The sequence below is a fragment of the Orcinus orca genome, chromosome 1 (assembly GCF_937001465.1).
Source record: "Orcinus orca chromosome 1, mOrcOrc1.1, whole genome shotgun sequence".
Taxonomy (NCBI): Eukaryota; Metazoa; Chordata; class Mammalia; order Artiodactyla; family Delphinidae; genus Orcinus; species Orcinus orca.
In genome coordinates, this window is record NC_064559.1 from 204,546,409 (window position 1) to 204,565,076 (window position 18,668).

At 57.4% G+C, this 18,668-nt stretch overlaps 1 protein-coding gene across 13 annotated transcripts in view; it reads left to right on the top strand.

Moving 5' to 3' along the window:
* The window catches only part of CASZ1 (castor zinc finger 1), a 155,044-nt gene that overhangs the window by 75,789 nt on the left and 60,587 nt on the right, over nucleotides 1-18,668 (top strand). For 10 of the 13 annotated variants that reach the window (XM_049712449.1, XM_049712427.1, XM_049712503.1 and 7 more), the window contains one exon: nucleotides 12,453-12,504. The exons of 1 other annotated variant lie outside the window; for it this stretch is intronic. The gene's annotated coding sequence lies outside the window, so the exon portion shown is untranslated. Of the gene's footprint in view, nucleotides 1-12,452; nucleotides 12,505-14,588; nucleotides 14,677-18,668 lie in introns of all 13 variants that reach the window. 2 more of the 13 variants (XM_049712482.1, XM_049712492.1) reach the window with 1 other exon arrangement.

An 18,668-nucleotide genomic window follows, 5' to 3' on the forward strand; every position in this document is an offset into this window, starting at 1 on the left:
TGCTCACCCCAGTCTTCCGAGATCGGCACTATCTTTGCATACATTTGATGGATAAGGAAACTCGACCTCAGGGAGGCCAGATGACGTGCCTATCAATGTCCAGCGGGGTTCAGAACTTGCAGTCAGAGCCAAGCTCTTCACACCAGATTGCGGGGTCTCCGGCCATGGGGACCAGCGGGGGTCTGGCTCCTGGTTTGGTGGAAGCCAGCTATCGTTCTTGGCCATAAAGTCAGAGGACTTGCATTGAGACTCTCTCTGCACTTCTGCCTCCTCTCACCCCGCCAAGAAGCCCTGCCCATGTTCCCAAGATTTGCCTTTCCCTGAGGGGCGGGGAGCTGACTCCAGTGTGTTCTGTGGGCTGTTGGACGCTGGAGGTGCCCCTTCCAGGCCTGCCAGAATCCCCCGTGCTCTTTGTGCGCAGTTTGGCTTAGAATTTTGGTTCCAGTGCTGCTCCTTGCCTTGCAGCGCCACAGGCTCCTGGATGCATAGGGATTGGGCTGTACCCTAGGGCATGGCCCAAGTCCCTGGCTGAGCTGTGCATCTGCTCACCTGTGCCCACCCCCTTCCCCTGCCCCATGCCTTGCGGGTGGACCACCTCCTGCCTTGGGGTGGGCCTGGGCATTCCGTGGAAACTTGTTGGCTTGGTGCTACTGCCCCACAGCGCCATCACCTTGAACTTCAGGGTCCTTTCTCTTCTGTCACCTTCTTCCAGTAGCCACGGCACTTGGGCAGGAACACTTCCCGGGTCTAAGGGGAGAGCAGAAGCGTATGGTCAAAAGGAGTTTTCATTCAAAATGAATCAGTTTGGATTCCAGCCTGGCTGTGTTTCTAGCTGTGCACCTTGGGCAGGTCATCTCCCTTCTGTGAACCTCAGTTTCTTCCCTTGCAAAAAGGGGGCAGTCATTCCTGTGGGCAGGGTCTGAGAAGTGATCTGGCTCATCTATGTTGAGTTCCCAGCTGCCGGCCTGGGATAGAATAGGCCCCCGCAAATGCCAGCTGAGGGGCGTGTGACTCCCCAGGGAGTCAGGACTCTGGAAGGGTCTCCCGGGCTGGGGGACGGAGGTGACTGTTTCCCAAAGCATCTGACAGCTTGACCCCAGCGTGTTCCTTCCCATTCTCTGGACCTCGGCGACTTTGGCTGCATGTGCTTCTTGCAGGGGTGGTGGGAGGCCTAGTTGGTCCTCAAATTGGGGTCCTTGGAGAAGGTGCCCCAGGTGCCCTCATTGGGAAGCACACGGACAAGCCGGGCATTTATAGAGTGTGGGAGGGTCCTTGGGCAGCTGTACCTGTTTAATGCCAAGAAGCCAAGTTGGTTTAATATGATTGTAGCTGCTGCTTTGATAAATCAAAATAATTAAAAATAATCAATTTGATTCCTCAACCAACAGGCTGTGTGTGGGCCCAGGGGCTGGACTGACGAGCTAGGGCCGGGGATGGGGGAGGGGGCACCGGGACACAGGAAGGCCTGTCTTTGTATGGGGAGGTGGGCATGAGCTCTGCAATCAATTAAGGAAAGAGTCTTTCAGCAGAGCTGTTGGCCAGCCTGGGCTGGAGCCTCAGCTGGGCCTGCCGCTGGCTCTGTGGCCTCAGGCCAACCTCGATTTCCTCATCTGTCAAATGGGGTGATAGTTCCGCCCACCTTGCAGGGCCATGTGAGGAGTCAGGGCTTTGCTGAACCCGTGGTCAAGCGTGATGGGAACATCGGTCGGCCCCGGGCTGTGTGGGCATCAGGTGGCCCCTCTTGGCCCCGTCCTTGTACCCCGTGTGGATACTGCAGTGGCTGAAGCCACCAGACGTGTTCACAGCAGTGAGCAGCCCTGTAGGCCCAGCAGTTTACTGGGGGCTCCTCCTGCAGCTGCCGGGTGTTGTCCTAACACAGGACTGTGCTGTCTGTGAGGACATCCCCTGTTGCAGGGCGTGTCTACTGATTGCTCCCTCTGGTTCCGAGCTGGGGCAGGAAGCACATGCCACCTCCCTGTGGACCTGAACCCCTGGTCAGGGTGCCGGCGGCTCCGACGTGGGTGGGTGGGAGTTGGAGAGGGCAGCCCGCCCCTTGGCTTCCCCCACTCCCCACATCCTCCAGAGCCGTATTTGGTGTCTCATCCACAAGAGCCTGAGCAGCTGGAAATCTGAACCGAGTGGAGGGGGCAGGGGCTGGTGGGAAGGGAGGGACAGGGTGTCTGTCTCTTTAAATGCACTTTGTGTCCGTGTGATAAGGAATTTGACGGCTTTATCAGAAATACCAAAGCTTTATTTAGCAGGGTGAGGCTCACACCACTCAGCTCCACACAATCTGCTGATAAATTGCAAAAAAGAAAAAAACCCAACATCTCACCAACACCCAGCACAGCAAGAAAGGAAAGACGAGGCAGAAGGAAGGGCAGGAAAGCAGAGTTGGGAGTTCGGGGGGATTGTGGAGTTGTCGGGAGCGGGGCGGGTGCACTGAAACTGCAGGGACTTCCTTGAAAGGACTGATAGGCAGGCCGTCTTCTACTCTCCACCGGTGACCTTTGTAGATTTTTCTGTTATTAAGTAAAAAAGACGATAATTATTTTCAATCTTCTAGAGAAAGGGCTGATTACAGAGACGTGGCATTTATCTCCTGCTCCTGTCCCTCCAGCAGCCCAGCTCACCCAAGGCTCTAGGTGAATCCTTCAGGCTTCCAGGCTGGCTGTGCTGGTGAGGGCAGGGCCAGCCTTGGGATGGGTGGGGGGGGATGTTAGGCAGGGTGCAGGAGGGACCATCAGGGAGCGAGGGGCTGCCCCTCATTGCAGCTCTGAGGAAGGTGATCCCCACTCCGTACCGCATGGCCGTGGCCGAGGAAGCCGGGGAGGGGAGGGCGTGAGACAGCCTGTGTAGGACAGAACTCCATGCCCAGGGTGAGGTCTCCACCCGGGTCACCCAGGGGAAGCCGAGGAGCTGTGGCATGGCCCTGCCTACCTGCCACATTCCAGGACTTTCCTGCCAGTTGGGCGGCTCTGGGGGAGCGCCCCTACCCTGGCCACTCCAGCTTTCTTTTGCCTCTGGAGGGTCAACAGAATAGGAGAACGACATTCCCATTTCTGTTGTCCGCCTTGAGCCTTCTCTTTGCACCCCGTGTGTGTCTTCCTGCCCCCGCTCTGTCTGGAGGAGCCCCATCCCCTGATCTGGCCTCTGGTCAGCGAACAGGCTCAAGTGCCCCAGCCCTTGCTGTTCCCCTTGACTGTCCACACTGCTCCCCGTGCCCTCTGTTCCCCGGGAGTCTTTGGATGTGAACCAAACAAACTTAAGCTCACGGTCCCCCATCCACGCCCCTCTGAACGTGCTGTAAGGTTTTGCCTCCTCCGGCCAGCTTGCGCATATGATTTCCTCTGGAAACCAAGCCAGGCGTCAGCGCTCTGGGCCCACCCGAGAGCCGTGTGGAAGGGAAGCTGGGTGTTGGGCGTGGTGAGCAGTGGAGAAGGAGGCCCCTCTGCTTCCCCAGCGTCCTGGGGGCCTGCCCTCTGGCTGGCTGCACACGAGGGCTTCTCCTGGCCCAGCTGCCGGGCTCCCGTGCTCCTCACCGCTTTCAGATGGCTCCGCAGCCCGGCAGAGCCGGGGGCTTGGCGTCCTCACCGCAGGCCCTGCCCATGCCATGTTCAGGGCTGCTCCTGCTGTCCTCCTCCCCCCAGTGTTCCTCTTGGGGCCCCCCAGGCTCTGTTGAGGAAGGGAGGTCTCTGCCCAGAGGGGTGTCCCCGAGCACGGCCGAAGGGCCAAGGCTTTCCAGAACCCCTGAGCTGACCCCTCAAACAGGATGGAAGCTGGGCAAGGCCAGCGAATGCGTCAGGGGCAGTTAGGGTGACCCAAAGTCACCGAAGGGTGAGCAGAGTTTGAGAATAACTTTGCACCCTCTCCCGAGCCAGGGAGGTCTGAGCCTGTGCGCTCCCTAGAGGTGGCGAACCAGAGGGAGCGCCAGCCAAGGTGAGGCCAGCAGGCCTAGCGCTAGCGCTAGCGGCAGGTCAGCCTCACAGGAATTCCTTGGCTTTAGATAGTGGAGCAACAGGCTTAGCCCAGCTGCTCAGAGAGGGGAAATTCTGGGCGGAGAAACAGGGGAGCTTGGAGGAGAGGGTGGAGGCTGAGCTGGCCAGGGAAGGGCAGAGGGTGGAGGAAGCTGCAAAAAGGCAGCAACTGGGAGACAGACAGGAGGAGTAAATGGAAGTGACAGGGTCAGGCCAGACCTTTGTCCTGCAGCCTGATTAGAGAGTCTGCCCTGGATTTCTGAAACTTTGGGATGTTGTCGGACAAACTGGAGCTTAATTCTGTCAGAGCGCTGGGGAGATTAGAATTGACATCCTGGGAGCACATTCCTGGCTGGGCAGAAATCCAGCCCCCGCTGGGAAAAACCTGTGAAAGCATGGCCAGCCCAGTGGTGGTGGCAGGGGGTGCCCGTCGGCCCTAGTGGCCACTCCAGGCTCGTGGGTCGGAGCCAGGAGCCTTTGGAAGACTGGGCTGTGTCACTGGAAAGCTCTGGCCTAGTGGAAAGAATGGAGGCCCGGCAGAGCCACCTCTGAGTCTAAATCCTGGTTCTGGGCCTTTTCCTAGCTGTGTTGCCTTGGGAAGAAAGCTTCACTTTGTTGAGCCTCAGTTTTCTTGTCTGTAGAATGGGCCCACTAAGTGCCTTCTGGGTCCACTAAACCTTCCTTTCCTTTGAAGTGGGAGGCATAACCTTAGAGAGCCGAGAGGGATGGGTCAGACTTTTTCTTTTCTTTCTTTGTTTTTTTTGGCCTCGCTGCGTGGCTTGCGGGATCTTAGTTTCCTGACCAGGGACTGAACCCAGGCCCATGGCAGTGAAAGCGCCAAGTCCTAACCACTGGACCACCAGGGAATTCCCGGGCCAGACTTTTCTTCACGCTCCGCCGCAGCAGAGCCAGGGCCTGCTGTAGCACGATGAAGACTTCCCTCGCTGAGCTGCCTTTGCTGGTCAGGCAAACCCAGGGAGTGTCATCCCGACAGACTGCTCCAGCTCAGCATGTGGAAGCTTCCTGCCCCTTCACCAAGGGGGTCCCTTCCAGCAACCAGCCCACGTCAGCCATGAGAAGCCCGCAGGAATCCTTGGAGATGGCCGCATCCCTCTCGGAGAGTTCCCAGGAATCCCTGCTGAAGCTAAGTGAGCCCAAGGAAGCAACACAGGCCTGCTCCCCACCCCAAGAGACCAGCTTGGGGGACTGGAGTGAGGGCCTAGCATCGGAGCCCCAGAGCAGGCTGTTTCGAGAAGAACAGAGTACCCCTCCCCACTTCCCTCCTGATTCTAATGGCTTTCAAATATTGGTAAATATTTTGTCTAACGCAGGCTCTCATGGCAGAGAGCAAAGCTGTCTGCAGTTCAGGACCTACAAATTATTTATTAAAGATCTGAGATGCGGTGCAATTATGTGGAAAGAACCCAAAAAATTAAATAAATAAGTAACAAAATAAATAAATAACAACCATACTGGCCTCTTGAAGGCTTGGGGAGCTGCATACATGATTGCCGTCTTGATGAAATCCCCCCGGATGTAATGAGCTGATTTTCTGCTGTTAATATTGCATCTGCTGATGAAGGATTCGTTAGGATAATGGAACGAAGCTAAAATATAAATGACTCCCTGTCAAGAAGCAGCTTTTGTTTGTTGATCTCCTGACAGTTCCCGGGCCAAGGCAGGGGTTTCTGTGCGCACATGCATTCGGGAGCAGCTAGGAGGGCAGGCTGAGGGCTGGGAGGGCTGTCCCAGGGGCCTGGCTCCCTGGTTATCCTCAGCTTTTCCTGCAAGGTGGAACTCCCCGTCCTTGGGGAGCCTGAGAGCCCTGTGGGTAGGGAAGTCATTGACTCAGACCCTCTTTCCCCACGTGGGGGGCAGCGTGTTGCACTACGATGCCGGGCAGCAGCACAAGTTGTCTGGGGAGCCTGGCGGAGAGATGGGTGGAGTGGGCCGTGCGTGTTGGGATTCACACGCGAGAGGAGCCAAGCCGTGTGTGCGCAGAGGAACGGCCGCGCTGGGGAGACGGCATCGTGGGCTCTTGAGTGACGTGTGCCCCCGTCTCTGGAGGCACCCTAGCCTTCCCATGTTGTCTTTTTCTTCAGCGCATCTGTGAGGCCTAGGAACGCCTCGGGCGGGAGCGAATGCTGTTCTTGAGGACAGGAAGGAGAGGGGATCCGTCTGAAATTAGGGTGATTCACCTTCCGCCCCCTTGCTTGGCTCGTCTAATATTCATGCTGAGCTGCCACTTGGGAATAGCCTTCTGCTCGCCTGCTGCTGCTGCCTCTTCTCCTTCTTCTCCTTCTTCAGCTATATCACTTTACTTTATTGTGGTAAAATGCACATAACATAAAATTTACTGCTGTAACCATTGGAAACTGTACAATTCGGTGGCATTAAGTACATCCACAGTGTTGTGCAACCATCACCGATATCTGGTTCCAGAAGTTTTTCATCACCCCGAACAGAAACTCTGTACCCATTAGAAGTCCCTCCCTATTTCCCCCGTCCCCTGACAACCGCTAATCTGTGCTCCGTCTCTATGGCTTTGCCTATGCTGAATGTTTCATGTAAAGGGAATCGTATAATATGTGGTCTTTTGCATCTGCCTTCTTTCACTCAGCATAATGTTTTCAAGGTTCATCCGTGTTGTAACCCATATGAGAACTCCGTTCCTTTTCACGGCCGAATAATATTCCATTTTGTGGGGACCCCGTGTTGTTTATCCGTTCATCTGCGTTGTGTTCACCTTTTGGCTGTTGTGAGTGGAGTTGCTGCGCACATTCGTGTACAAGTTTTTGTTTGAGTCCCTGTTTTCCAATCTTTCGGGTATATACCTAGGAGTGGAATTGCTGGACCTCTCCCCAGTTTATTAAAGGCAGGGCCCCTGAAAGCTAGTAACAGGTAATATTTGTTGAGCACTTACTGTGTGACAGACCACAGTGCTGTGTGTTATTTCAGCGGGTCTTCACAACAACTGCAGAACGGAAGCTCCGTGAGGACTGTCTCTGGTTACCAGTGTTCTCCAGGTCTAGGACAGTACCCAGCATATAGTAGGTGTTCAAGGAAAATTACTGAATGAAATGCATTTGAGGTGGGGCTCATACCGCCCCCTCTTCAGTTGAAGAAGCTGAGGCCAAGAGAGGTTAAGCAGCCTGCCCCGGCAGACACCATGGAGAGTAAGTGGCAGAGGCAGGATTCAGACCTGGGTCTCACCTCCTCTGCAGTTCCTCATGTAAGCTCTGTATTTTCTCTTCCCCGGGCCTAGCACAGTGTCATGCGCACGGGACATACTCAGTGTGCGTCCTGACGATCACTGTGGAGCAGGGACGGGGAGCGATCTAAGCCAATGACATGGAGGAGGGCTGGGGAGGGCCCAGAGGAGGTGTTGTCCTTCCGTACATCTGTCTGATGGAACGCGCCGTCTGTCCAAGGAGGCACTGCCTCACCCACACCGAGCCCTGAGCTGCAAAGACCGCATTGGACGCACTGCTCCCAGCACCCCAGAGAAACCTTCTTGCCGACATCTTCGCCAGATCTGTTCCTCACCTTGACCTCCGAGGCCCTTAGACGGGGAAGAGCAAACCCAGCTGCTCACTTGGACCCCTCTTCCTGGGGACAGGATGGGTCCCACCAGGAAGATCTGAGCCACCTCCACCTGGAGTGGTCAGGCAGGGCCTCTGGGAGATGGAGGAGTTTCTTCCCCCTGTGGGGGCTCAGGAAAGGTGGGGAGGCTGGCCCTTCTCCTGCAGCCCAGAGAGAGTAAGGCACGGCCTCCCATCACAGTCCTAGCCCATGGCAGGGCCTGTCTCAGTTTCTGAGACGGGAAAAGAGAGAGGGCAAGCCAGGTGTGAGGACCACCCAGGGCAGCATCCAGTAAAGGCACTAAGGGCCTGGGCAGGGAAGGTGTGAGACCGAGAGAGCAAGCTAGAGGTGTTGGACCAGCAGAGGCTTCAGCCCCTGCAGGATGGGCGGGTCAGCTGGGTACCTCTCTGAGCCAGGACTTTCGAGAACAAGGTGGGAAAACCCCTTTCCTGCCCCCAAACTACTAGATCCTTCCTCTTGAGCCTATACAGGGTTTTAAGGAGTCTGGCCAAATTTCAGCCCAGACTGTGTTTGCAGACCACTGCCCGCCTCCTCAGAGCCAATCCGGAGGCCTGGCGCTGACCCCAGCTGTCCCCGGCCTGCGGGCGGCTGTTGGGCTCCTTCCCCTACATGGACAGACAACCTGCCCTGGCCGCCTCGGCCCCTCATTGTCTGCTAACCACTGTGTAGAAGTTTGGGGCTTCCTTTGACCTTTCCGTTGTGCCTGGTTATGCGGCGGCCACCGGGCTGACACGCTGGCCCTGGCGTCGTTGCCGGGGCAACAGCGCAGACCCTGCCCGTGGCCCTGAGCCCTCAGCACTTTCATTCTCTTTCTTTCTTTCCTCCTCTCTCTCCCTCTCCCTCTCTCTCTCTTTCTCTGTCTTTCTCCTTCTCACTCTCTCTCTTTTTTTTTTCTTCACTCTTTTAGCATGGTTTTCCTAAAAAGTTTTTTAATCAATCAAATTTGAGGCAGAAAATAGGTTTTGTCACGCCTGGTCCCGGGGTGGTTTGGCTCTCACTCAGGCTCCTGACAGCTCCTCAATGCAGGACGGAGGCCAAACAGAATATTTCTCGGGGAAAGTGCCCGTTTCCATGACACTGCCCCTTGTTGTCTGTGCTGCCCCCTCCTCAAGCTGCCCGCTGACACGGCCTCAGCCCTGTGAAAGGGCCCGGCCTGGAGACGGACGGGGTGTGTGCGGGTGCCGGAGGGGGCAGGAGACGGCATGGGGGGGCGGGGTAGATGGGCCGCGACAGCTGCCCCGAGCCTCCCCTCTGTGGCCTGCGAGGGCTGGGGAGCAGGTAGGGGCGGCAGGGCTGAGGAGCCTGGCTCGGTGCTGCGTAATCAGCTGAACCTCATAAATATGGAGCCGGGGAGCCCAGGGTGAGACGCGCGGAAGCCACATCCCGGATGGTCGGTGGCTCCAGCCAGAGGGGACTGCAGGCGGATGAGGCCTCTTCGGGTCCTGGTACGCTGGTCACAGCAGCCTCTTCACCCTTCCCTCTCCCCCTTCCCTCCTCGCCAGCCTTTCCCTCCACCACCACCCCCCCGCCCCGCGGCAGCCCCCTCCCTACCATCTTTGGCGCCCTTCCTGCCCTCCCTCACCTCCAGCACCTCCTGTGCCTCTGGTCCCCTCCAGCTCCCAGGCCCACAGTGCCCCACTCCGAGCTCCCTGCAGGCCCTCCGCGGCTTCCCTCTCTGCCCCGCTTTCCCTCTCCTCCTTCCCACGTCGCCCTTCCACCCTCTCCCCTCTCTTCTACTCTTCTTGTTCTCTTTTATAATTAATGATTAGTTTTAATTGGTTTGCTTAGGCAGCCTGACAGCAAATGAACAGAAGCCAGCCCAGGGCTGCCAGGCTCGGGTGAGAGACCACTGCACTTCCGAACCGGAACCGGCCGGGGGAAGGCAAGGGCAAGGCTGACCTGCAGACTCTGCCTCAGGCCCCGGCTGTCAGCGGGTGGGTCAGGCCACACCTGGGCTGGCGCAGTGGCCAATGGGAAGAAGGCGGGAGGCTCTTCACACACAGTCCGGGCTCTGGTCTGTCAGCTTTCTCTGCGTGCTTTGTTCTTAACTCTCCTCCTCATGTCCCCTCCATGTTCTCACTTATGTAAGACATTGTCCACATCTTCCGAGATTAGGGGCAGGTAAAAGGAGAGCAGGGACCCTGTCTTTAGACTGGGACAGGGCTTAATTCCGATCCCTCCCTGTGGACCTATGGGGTTAGCAGCTGGACACGTCTGGGCCAAGATCTTGCTTTGTCACATGGACAGGAGGGAGCAGGTAACAAGGCCCGTTGTCACTGTCACCTCAGCTGCCTGCCTACAGTCAGCTGCCACAGCCTGGAAGCCAAACAGACCCGGTTCTGTTTCTGATTTACCGTGTACCTCTGCATAGAGCTCAACCTCTTGGTCCTCAGTTTTCTGGTCAGAATACTTAGGTTGAAGAACATTGGATGAGTGCAGGATGGGTGGATGGGTGGACAGCTGGCGGAGAGTGGCTATGTTGGCCAGGATCCCTGAGCACGTTACTTCTGTTTCTTAGCCTGGAAGGGTTGCACTTAACTTCAGCCTTCCTAAGTGTTGGGGCTCCTGGTCTCCTCCGTGTTTCCCCCCCCAGCCTTGCAGAATCCTTCCTTAACTGCAGCAGCTTTCTGAGTCTCTGCCAGGCCCTGGGTGTGCCCAGTCACTCACTCACACAGGCCAGAACCAAAGAGCAGGAACAGTGAGAGGCAGAGAGTGACAGGGGAAGATGCCCGGGCAGGACGGAGAGAGAAAGTTGAACTTCTCAGGTCCCCACGGGGGCTCCAGAATCCACCCAGTGTCCCAGATCCCACCCAGAGACAGCCTCCCTGCTCCCGCCTGCCAGGCCGCCTGCCCCGGGGCCAGGTGAGGGGCAGGACCCCAGTTCACGTCCTGGTCCCCGCACGGTAAGCATCTCCGCCCTCCCCCTCCCTCCTCCACCCCCAGCCAACTCCTGGAAAGTTTCCTCCCAGATTGTTCTGTGTGATCAGATCTGCAAGTTGCTCTCTAAGCTTCTTGTCACATTTTGACTTAATGAAGTGCAACTGCTGAGGGATTTGGGTTCAGCGCTCCGGTCTCCCGCGCTCCCTTGTTGTCAGAAAACAGGGGTGGTTGGGGACGGCAACACCGCGCGGCGAGTCGTTATCATTCCGGTCAGTCTGTTTAACACAAAATTAAACAAAGAACTAATTAGTGCCTCATGAATTAATAAATGCACAGTTGCTGGGGAGGATGGGAGGGGAGAAAAAGGTGGTGGAAGGGAGATACTGGAGTTGTGGAGTTGGGGGGCTTTGGAGGTTCAAGGGAGGCTGGCCGGGGTGCCTTGAGAGATCTCAGGCGGGCGGGTGTGGGATGGACTGGACAGCGATGACGCCCCGCTGGGCCCCTGGGCGGGCTGGCTGGGCTGTGAGCTCTGACAGCCAAGCCTGCCCAGCGCCTCTCAGCGGAGGCCCAGGGTCTCTCTCCCTTGCCCCGTGGCCCAGCGCTGCTTGGCCTCCACTTCATCCAGCTCTCCTCTCCGACTGCTTGTTTTTTCCACTCTTCCCACCTCGGCCCCCTCTTCCATCTCAGCAGGGCTCCCCTTTCCTCTCTGCTGCCCCCTCTCTCTCTCCGCCCAGCTCTCTGCAGAATCTTAGCTTCCTACCATCTGGGTCAGATGGGCATCAGAGGCCCGTGGGGTCACCCCCCCAACTGCTCGATGCCCACCAGAGCCCGGTGTCCGGCAGGGTGGGCTCTGCCTCAGTGGGCACCCTCCGCCCAGGCAGCCCAGCAAAGGCAGCGAAAGCTGGCAGAGGACCCAGCCCTCCTTAGGAGGATGCGTCAAGTACAATTAGCATTATCTGTCTAAATATGTCCTGGGAACGGGAGGGCGGGTGGCGGGACTGGGTGGCATTCCCGGAGCCCCGTACAAGGTCACCTCACCTCTCACAATCCCCCCAATCTGATTTGGGGATTACACAGCCTAAGGAAATTGGTGTTATTCCTCTTGCATCATTGATAAGCCACAAAGGAGGGAGTAGGGAGAAAAAAACCCTAATAAGCAGAAAACCCTTCCCGAGTATGGGTGGAGCTCTGAAGGCCCACGGGGTGGGAGCGGGGCGGGCTTGGGCAAGGGCAGGTGGGCCCAGGTCAGCAGGCAGAGGGCTCCTTGGGTTTTCTGTCCACACGAGGCGTCTGTCCCATTTGAACCTAGCTCCCCAGACTCACGTGCCGGGCAGGAGGGCCTGGGCCTGGCAAGCTGGGCTGAGTCCTGTGTTGGCTAAAGTCCCCCTACCTTGCTGGGCCCTTTTCCCTCTCCCTACATGGGCCCCCAGCATGGCTTGTGACTCATCAGTAGGACCCCAGGGTGGAGGGTGCTGTCTGCAGCCTATTCCTGGGAGTTGAGGCTTCCTGGTGCCCTGGCCCCTGGTCCACCCTTGCCCCTCAGTCACCCATATGCTGTAGATTTTCAGGGGCCAAGGGAAGAGAGGGAGGGATGGGTGCGGCTCTATCCTGTCATTGTCCCCAGGCCCTGCTGCTCAGCCATTGCCGCTCCAGGGGAGCACCCCGACCCGCACACCCGCATCTCTGCCCCCATGGAGGTGTGTGCAGTGTGCTCTGACTTTTCTCTCTTTGGTTAGGGGTGCCCTGAGGACCATATTTCCACTGTGATCAGCCCCTGCTGCTTTCTGAATTTTTTCAAATTTTGGTCGGCACGTCCTTTCAGATGGGCCAAGATCAGTGCCCACTCCGCGCATCTGAATTTTTGACACCCTTGGCCACCCTGGAGCATCAGCCCCTTGGCCTGGGGGTGGCAGGGAGCCCTTGGGCACACACTGGGGAGTTGTACACGTCCTGCCTTGAAAGGCTAAGAGGCTCTTCTCTGTCCCTCCCCAGGATGAAGTGACGCCCCCACTGCGAGAGAGGAGCCTCTAGGACCCGCTACAAGGTAAGGCCTGAGCCCTTCCCTGATCCGTGGGTCCTTCCCCCCAGTGGTGACCACGCGCCTGGCACACGTGTCAACCTGGGCTGGGCCCAGTCGTGCCGAGCCCCCAGGGTGGGTCTGGAAGATGGAGACAGGGAATTGGAACCACACTGCCCATCTGAACCTGGCAGGAAAAGATGACCCCGGTAGAAGGGTCTCAGATTCGTTCTTAGGCTGGAAATGGGCTGGGGACCCATGGATCGCTGACTCTGGGCGTGGAATGTGTTCAAGGCAGCGTGAGGCAAAGGGGCATCTGTGGTGCCAGGGCTCAGCCGCCCGGCAGTGCCGTGCCCAGCTCTCCGCAGTGCTGTCTGCCCCCTGTGGCTGCTGCCAGCTCTCCCTGGAAGCTCTGCTTGTAGCTCGTGCTTGGGGAACCGCGTGGACTTGAAAGCCCTAGAAGTCCTGTCTCCTGGGAAGCTGCCGGCCCCGTGGCCTCCTCCTTCTTCCGTGGGAGGCTGGCAGGGAGAAGGCCCCGGGTCCTGAGCCCAGATCAGGCTGCTGCCCTTCCCTTCCCCAGGCACTGGGCTCCCCTGGCCTGGCCGGGCCTTCACAGGCTGTCTCAGTTCTCCGGTGGCTCGAGGAACCTCGGGGCCACCGGGCCTCGGCCCCAGGCAGCGCCGTGTCAGAGGTGACCGGTGGAACGCCAGTGTTATGTAAATAGCGGGGCCTACCCGGCGGGCGAGCTGGCTGGCTGCAGCCATCCATCATCCGTGCTCGGCGGGGCGGGGGACAGACACGGCACCGTGCGCCTGGCTCCAAACCTGTTTGTTTTCCCTTTGTCTCACGCATTTCGGGGGCCCGGCTGTGACCGGCTCTGGGTTTTGTCCTGCTGGCCCCCTCCCCCGGGAGGACGGGGGAGGGGAGGAGATTCGCGAGGCTCCCACCGCGGCATCCCTTTCGGACTTCAAAGGCTCCCCCAGCATTGTCTGTGCCGGCGGGCAGTGGCCCTGAAAACGTGATCAGAGGCGGCCGGTGTAGGGCAGGCCCGGCCCGCGCCCTGCGCTCTCACTGGGGCCTGTGGATTCCTCCCTTTGCCGCCAGCACCACCCTGGTTACAGCTCTGCTCCCCGGGCCTCTCTCCTCGCCTTTCTCTCCCCTGGCATCCCTTCTGGCCAGCCCGACCCTGCTGCTGCCCCACTCCCGTCCTCTCTTAGCCAGAGCTCAACACCTCTCTCCTGGCATCAAGACTCCTAGCATGTTGAGAGCTTCAACTCTCCGCCCCTTCATATCATCCCTGAGACTCTGAAGCACCGTGGAGGGCTTAGGATGCTGGGAGCTGGGATGGACCAGTTCCTGGACATCTGTTTCCCATCCAGTTCTTGTTCTCTTTCCCTTCTTTTTCTCCACCCTCTGCTGGTAATGAGAACCTGATTTCCTCCTGAGCCCTCTGCCCAGCCCTTCCTTCCACTTCTTGGCAAGGTTCAGATTGGCTACTTCTGTCCTGAAAGTCAGCCCCAAGTGCTTCCATTCTCTGGAGCAAGGCTTGGCAAAGTATGACCAGAGGGCCAAATTTGGCCCACTGCCTGTTTTTGTAAATAAAGTTTTATTGGAACACAGCCACATCCACTCATCTGCATATCAATTATGGCTGCTTTCACTCTATGATGGCAGAGGTGAGTAGCTACAACAGAGCACGTTTGGCCTGAAAAGCCTAGAATATTTATCTGGCCCTTTATAGGAAAAGTTTATTGTCTCTCCCTCTGGGGTTTCTGACTCCTGCCCTCTGCTCTTTTTTTTTTTTCCAGTGGTAAAATATACACACCATGAAATTTACCATTGTAACCATTTTTAAGTGTGCAGTTCCCTAGCATTAAGTACGTTCACAGTGCTGTGCAACCATCATCCTGCTCTGTGCTCGTGTCTTGCTCTGAGGGGCCCGGGCAGTTGTCAGGGAGCCCTGTCCCTGAGGTTGCGGGGCTGCTTGCAGTCCTGGTCCCTTTGGGGCTGCCCTTTCTCTCTCTACTCCTTGTAGGACCCCATCTCCTGCTCAGTCCCACCTACCTAGAAGTCCCGGCTTGTCCTCTCCTTGACAGCCACTGTTTCCTCAGATCTCTTGCTCCCGGCATCCAGGAGCCTTGTGTCTCCATCCTGTAGCCTTCAGCAAGTTCTCAGATCCGCAGTTTCCTCTTCTGCAAGGTGAGCAGAATATCTACTTTGCAGGGTTACTGGGACAAGCGAGTGAGTGAATGGGGCCGAAGGTGGCTAGCCCGGGGCCTGACAGGTAGGCAGCGCCTGCGTTCCCTCCTTCCTTCATTCCTGTTCACCTGCCAGAGCCTGGGTCTCCACCATGCATGTAGGAGCCAGCAGTCATCCCTAAGCAGGTTCCATGCAGTCCCCCACCCCTGCCCCGGGACCACTGAGTCCCTCACCTTGGAGAAGCTGAGGCTCCTCGCTTGACCGAGGGCCGTGGAAGAAAATGCCGCACGGGTGGTGGACTGGGAGTCACTGGAGTTCTCAGGTCGGTCCCGGGTCCTCCATGTCTGCTGCAGGGCCCTGGGAAGTCGCATAACCTCTCGAGCACCAGTTTCTCTATCTGTAAAACGGAGCCCTGACTACCACGCTCTCTGCTTTGTAGGCTTGTTGCAAGTACGAGCTAGGATGCATAGGGGAAAGCTGTGGGGTCTGCTGAGAGCAGAGCAAGCCAAGGGAAGAGTCTGGGTCTGAACTTGGGCCCATTCTGGGGCAATTGGGACCCACTCTGCAGTTCTGTGGAGAAGGCCCTGGACGTTACATGGTGGGCACACGCTCAGTACAGGGGCAGGGACCAAGGCTGCACATTACTAGCGCTGTGAGCTAATCTGGGAGCCAGGCTCCAAGCCCTAGAGGAAAGGCTGGCAGGGAGGGGGGAGGGGGGAGCGGGGAGCGGGAAGGAAATTGAAGCTGTGCAGCAGTCAGAGGTCTGAGACGAGCTGGGAGCCGGGTCCCCGCACAGCTCACTAGTTGCCCTTTCCTGCTGCTTCTGCTGCCGTCTCTCTTACTGTCCTCTTTTCGCGGGCTCCTGGCCTTTTGTAGATCTGTTTTCCCCTCCAAGCCTTCTCTCTGCATCCCATTAGTTTCTCTTCCTCTTCACCTTCCCACCGCCGTACTGCCACCCCCAACTCCACGGCGCTCTTTCTTTCTCCCTCTCTCTCCTTTTCATCTACTCCGAAGGCTTTCCTTTACTTCCTTGTCACCCTAATTGATTGCATTAACCTTTCAGCGTATTGGATTTCCTCGGCATCGTGCAGAGAGCCCTGCGCAATATGCTTATAATCTGAGCCATAATGGACAGTTTGCAGTCAACAAGCCCCTTCTCCCATCTCTGCCATCGCTCCCGTTGACATCTCTCTTGCCCAGGCCACCATGGCCACTTCCCCTGCCAGCAGGGGTGGGGCAGTGGAACAGGGCTGGGAGGAAGCAGGCAGAGCTTGGACCCACCAGTGGATTCCCGGCCTCTCCCCTCCTGGCTCTGCCCTTGGCCCTGCCTCTGTTTTTGCAAGCCCCCCAGGTCCTTGCCTTGTGAGTCTCTCTTCTCCTGGGACTCTCCGCCCGATGAGTGGCTGATGGAGCCAGCTTGGATTCAGCGAATAAGAGAGTCCCCTGTTTCCACCAAATGGTCCTCAGAGGAAACCTCGCTTTCCCGGGAGGCTTTAGGGAAGGGTGATGGTGACCACTTCCGGAGGTGGAGAGTAGCTGCGAGGAAGAGTCTGAGATCTCTGGGCTTGCCTGGCCCCTGAGCTAACCAGAGGCCTCTTTGGATCTTCTGGAAGCTGGGCCCACTCCTGGAAAGGTGTGGGAGTACAGAGGAGACAGAAAGAAGGGGATCTGCTGAAGGCAAGGGAAGAGAGACAAAGACCCTGCTGGGGCTGGCCTGGGTGCTCAGGGCAGCAGCGGCCCCTCCCACTGGGCGAGGAAGCAGACTCGTGGCCACATTTGGGCCCTGTCTCCTACACTGGTCCCAGGATTGTGTGATTGGGATCCTTGGTGGGCGATGTCTCAGTCTCTGTTTCTCATCTGATGCTTGTCAGTAGCTTTGAGCAGACCCCCCCTGGCTTTATCAAAGGAAGAGAGACGTGATCCTGGCAACAGGGCTGTAAGCCAGAGAGAGACCTCTACAGGGCAGGAGGGCTTGGCCTGACAGGAGACTGGCACAGGAGAGGGGAGGAAATGAGAGCTGGCTTCTCAGGTTGGTAAGAATGGGCTCCCTCTGGTGAGTTCCCAGATGGGCACCTGCTCGTCCAGCATCAGGCAGAGGAGCCAGCCCATGCCAGCTGCCTGGTCCTGGGATCTCAGTGAGTCCTGGCCCCGGAGGTCCTGGCCAGGGCTGCCAGCCCTCAGACCTGCAGCCCAGTCAGCTGAGTCTTCATTCATAACGGGATGGACATCAGGTTGAATACATTAGTGTCGGTCAGGCCAGAGGAGCGGGATGGAAGCCCCCCTTAGCCCTGGTGGTACTTCTTCTCTCCCGTACTGCTCTCTCTCTCCGCCCTCTGCACATCATCTTCTCCTTCTGACCAACCCCCCTCCTCCCATCGCTCCATCACTCCGAAGGGCAGGCTTTGGCAAGAGGGGGCCAGACCTAGGTTCTTCCCATCCTCTCCCAGTGATTTTGGGGGTGGGCAGAGGGCGCAGCAGGGAGAAACGAAGCAGCGAATTAAAGTTTGGTGATTGTCAGTGTCAGGAGAAGCTAAATAACCCTGTAACTAGTATGAAGGTGAATTCACGGTCTGCTGCACATGGAAAATATGAGTGCTCTGTGAGACGGGGAGAGTGAGCACAGAGTCGGCCTGCCACGGTGGGCAGCCTTCTCTCCAGGGACGTGGGCGGGGAGGCAGGAGGAGGGCCGTGCACTCTCCCATCCCTGCCAGGGAGCAGTCGCCCAGGAGCCTCGACCAAGTACTGGGGGCGGGCAGCTCAGCTGCTTGACAACCCGCTGGCCCGGCCCCAAGGCCCCAGGTAGACATTTGTAAGCCCCAGCAGTGTGAGTACATGGATACCAGCCCAGGCCCCAGGATGCCAGCCCATCCTCCGCGATCCATGTGAGTGACTGCTCGTGGATCCTTACTGAGCGTTACTCTGTGCCAGGCTATGAGCTCTGTCTGCCCTTATGACAGCTCGATGCAGTAAGTGCTGTTATCGTTCCCCCTTTTTATCCCCACTTTTTTATAACCACTTTATTGAGACATAATTCACATACCAAGTGTACAGTTCAGTGGTTTTCAGTATATTCCCAAGGTTGTGCCACCACCACCACTATCTAATTTTAGACTCTCTCCATCACCCCAGAAGGAAAGCCCGTACTCATTAGCAGTCACTCTCCATTCTCCCCTACCCTCAGCCCTCGGCAATCACTAATTATTATTGACTTTGATGCTGAGAAAATGGAGGCTCAGAGAGGGTCAGTGACTTGATTGAGGTTGCACAGCTGGTGAGAGATAGAGCTAGGGTTTGAACCCAGGTAGTGGGACTGCAGTGCCTGTGCTCCGTGAGGGACTGCCCGATGTCCTGGCTGCCTACCCCCACCACGTGCCCTACCAGATGTTTCTTACAGCATGGGCTCAGGCGTGTATGAGCACCATCCCGACACGTAGGCCCAGGTGGCAACACGCGTCTCTCTCCCCAGGTGTACTTGGGATTCCACATAGAAAAAGTCACACGCCTCAGAAGGACAGCCCACCTCCCCTCTTCCGCAGCCAAGCTCCTGGAAGGGAGGGCTGCCACACGAACTCGCAGCAGCAGGGGAGCCCAAGTGGCCAATGAGACCTAGGTGGTTTGGAGCTTTAAGATGAAAAATCCCCATTATCTCCTGTAGCTGATAATTGTAACTGAAATAAAATGCCAACATAACATTCCAGAAAAGGTCCCTGCCCAGGTTGGGGCCACAGGCTGGGCCGTGCCGCTGGGGGCAATGCAATGAGCTCAGTTCCCCGCATCACACTTGCTCTGTTTTTCCTTCTCTCTCTTTCCTTCTGTCTTTTTCTCACTCCCTCTGCTTCTGTCCTGTTTCTTCTCGCCTTTTTTCCCCCTGCCTGCCTCTTTCTTCTTCACATGTCCACTTTCTCACCCCAAAACTTTAACAAAACAAAACAAAACAAAACAACTATTTGTGACCACACTCTTGCACTTGCAAAATTTGGGAATTAATGTGA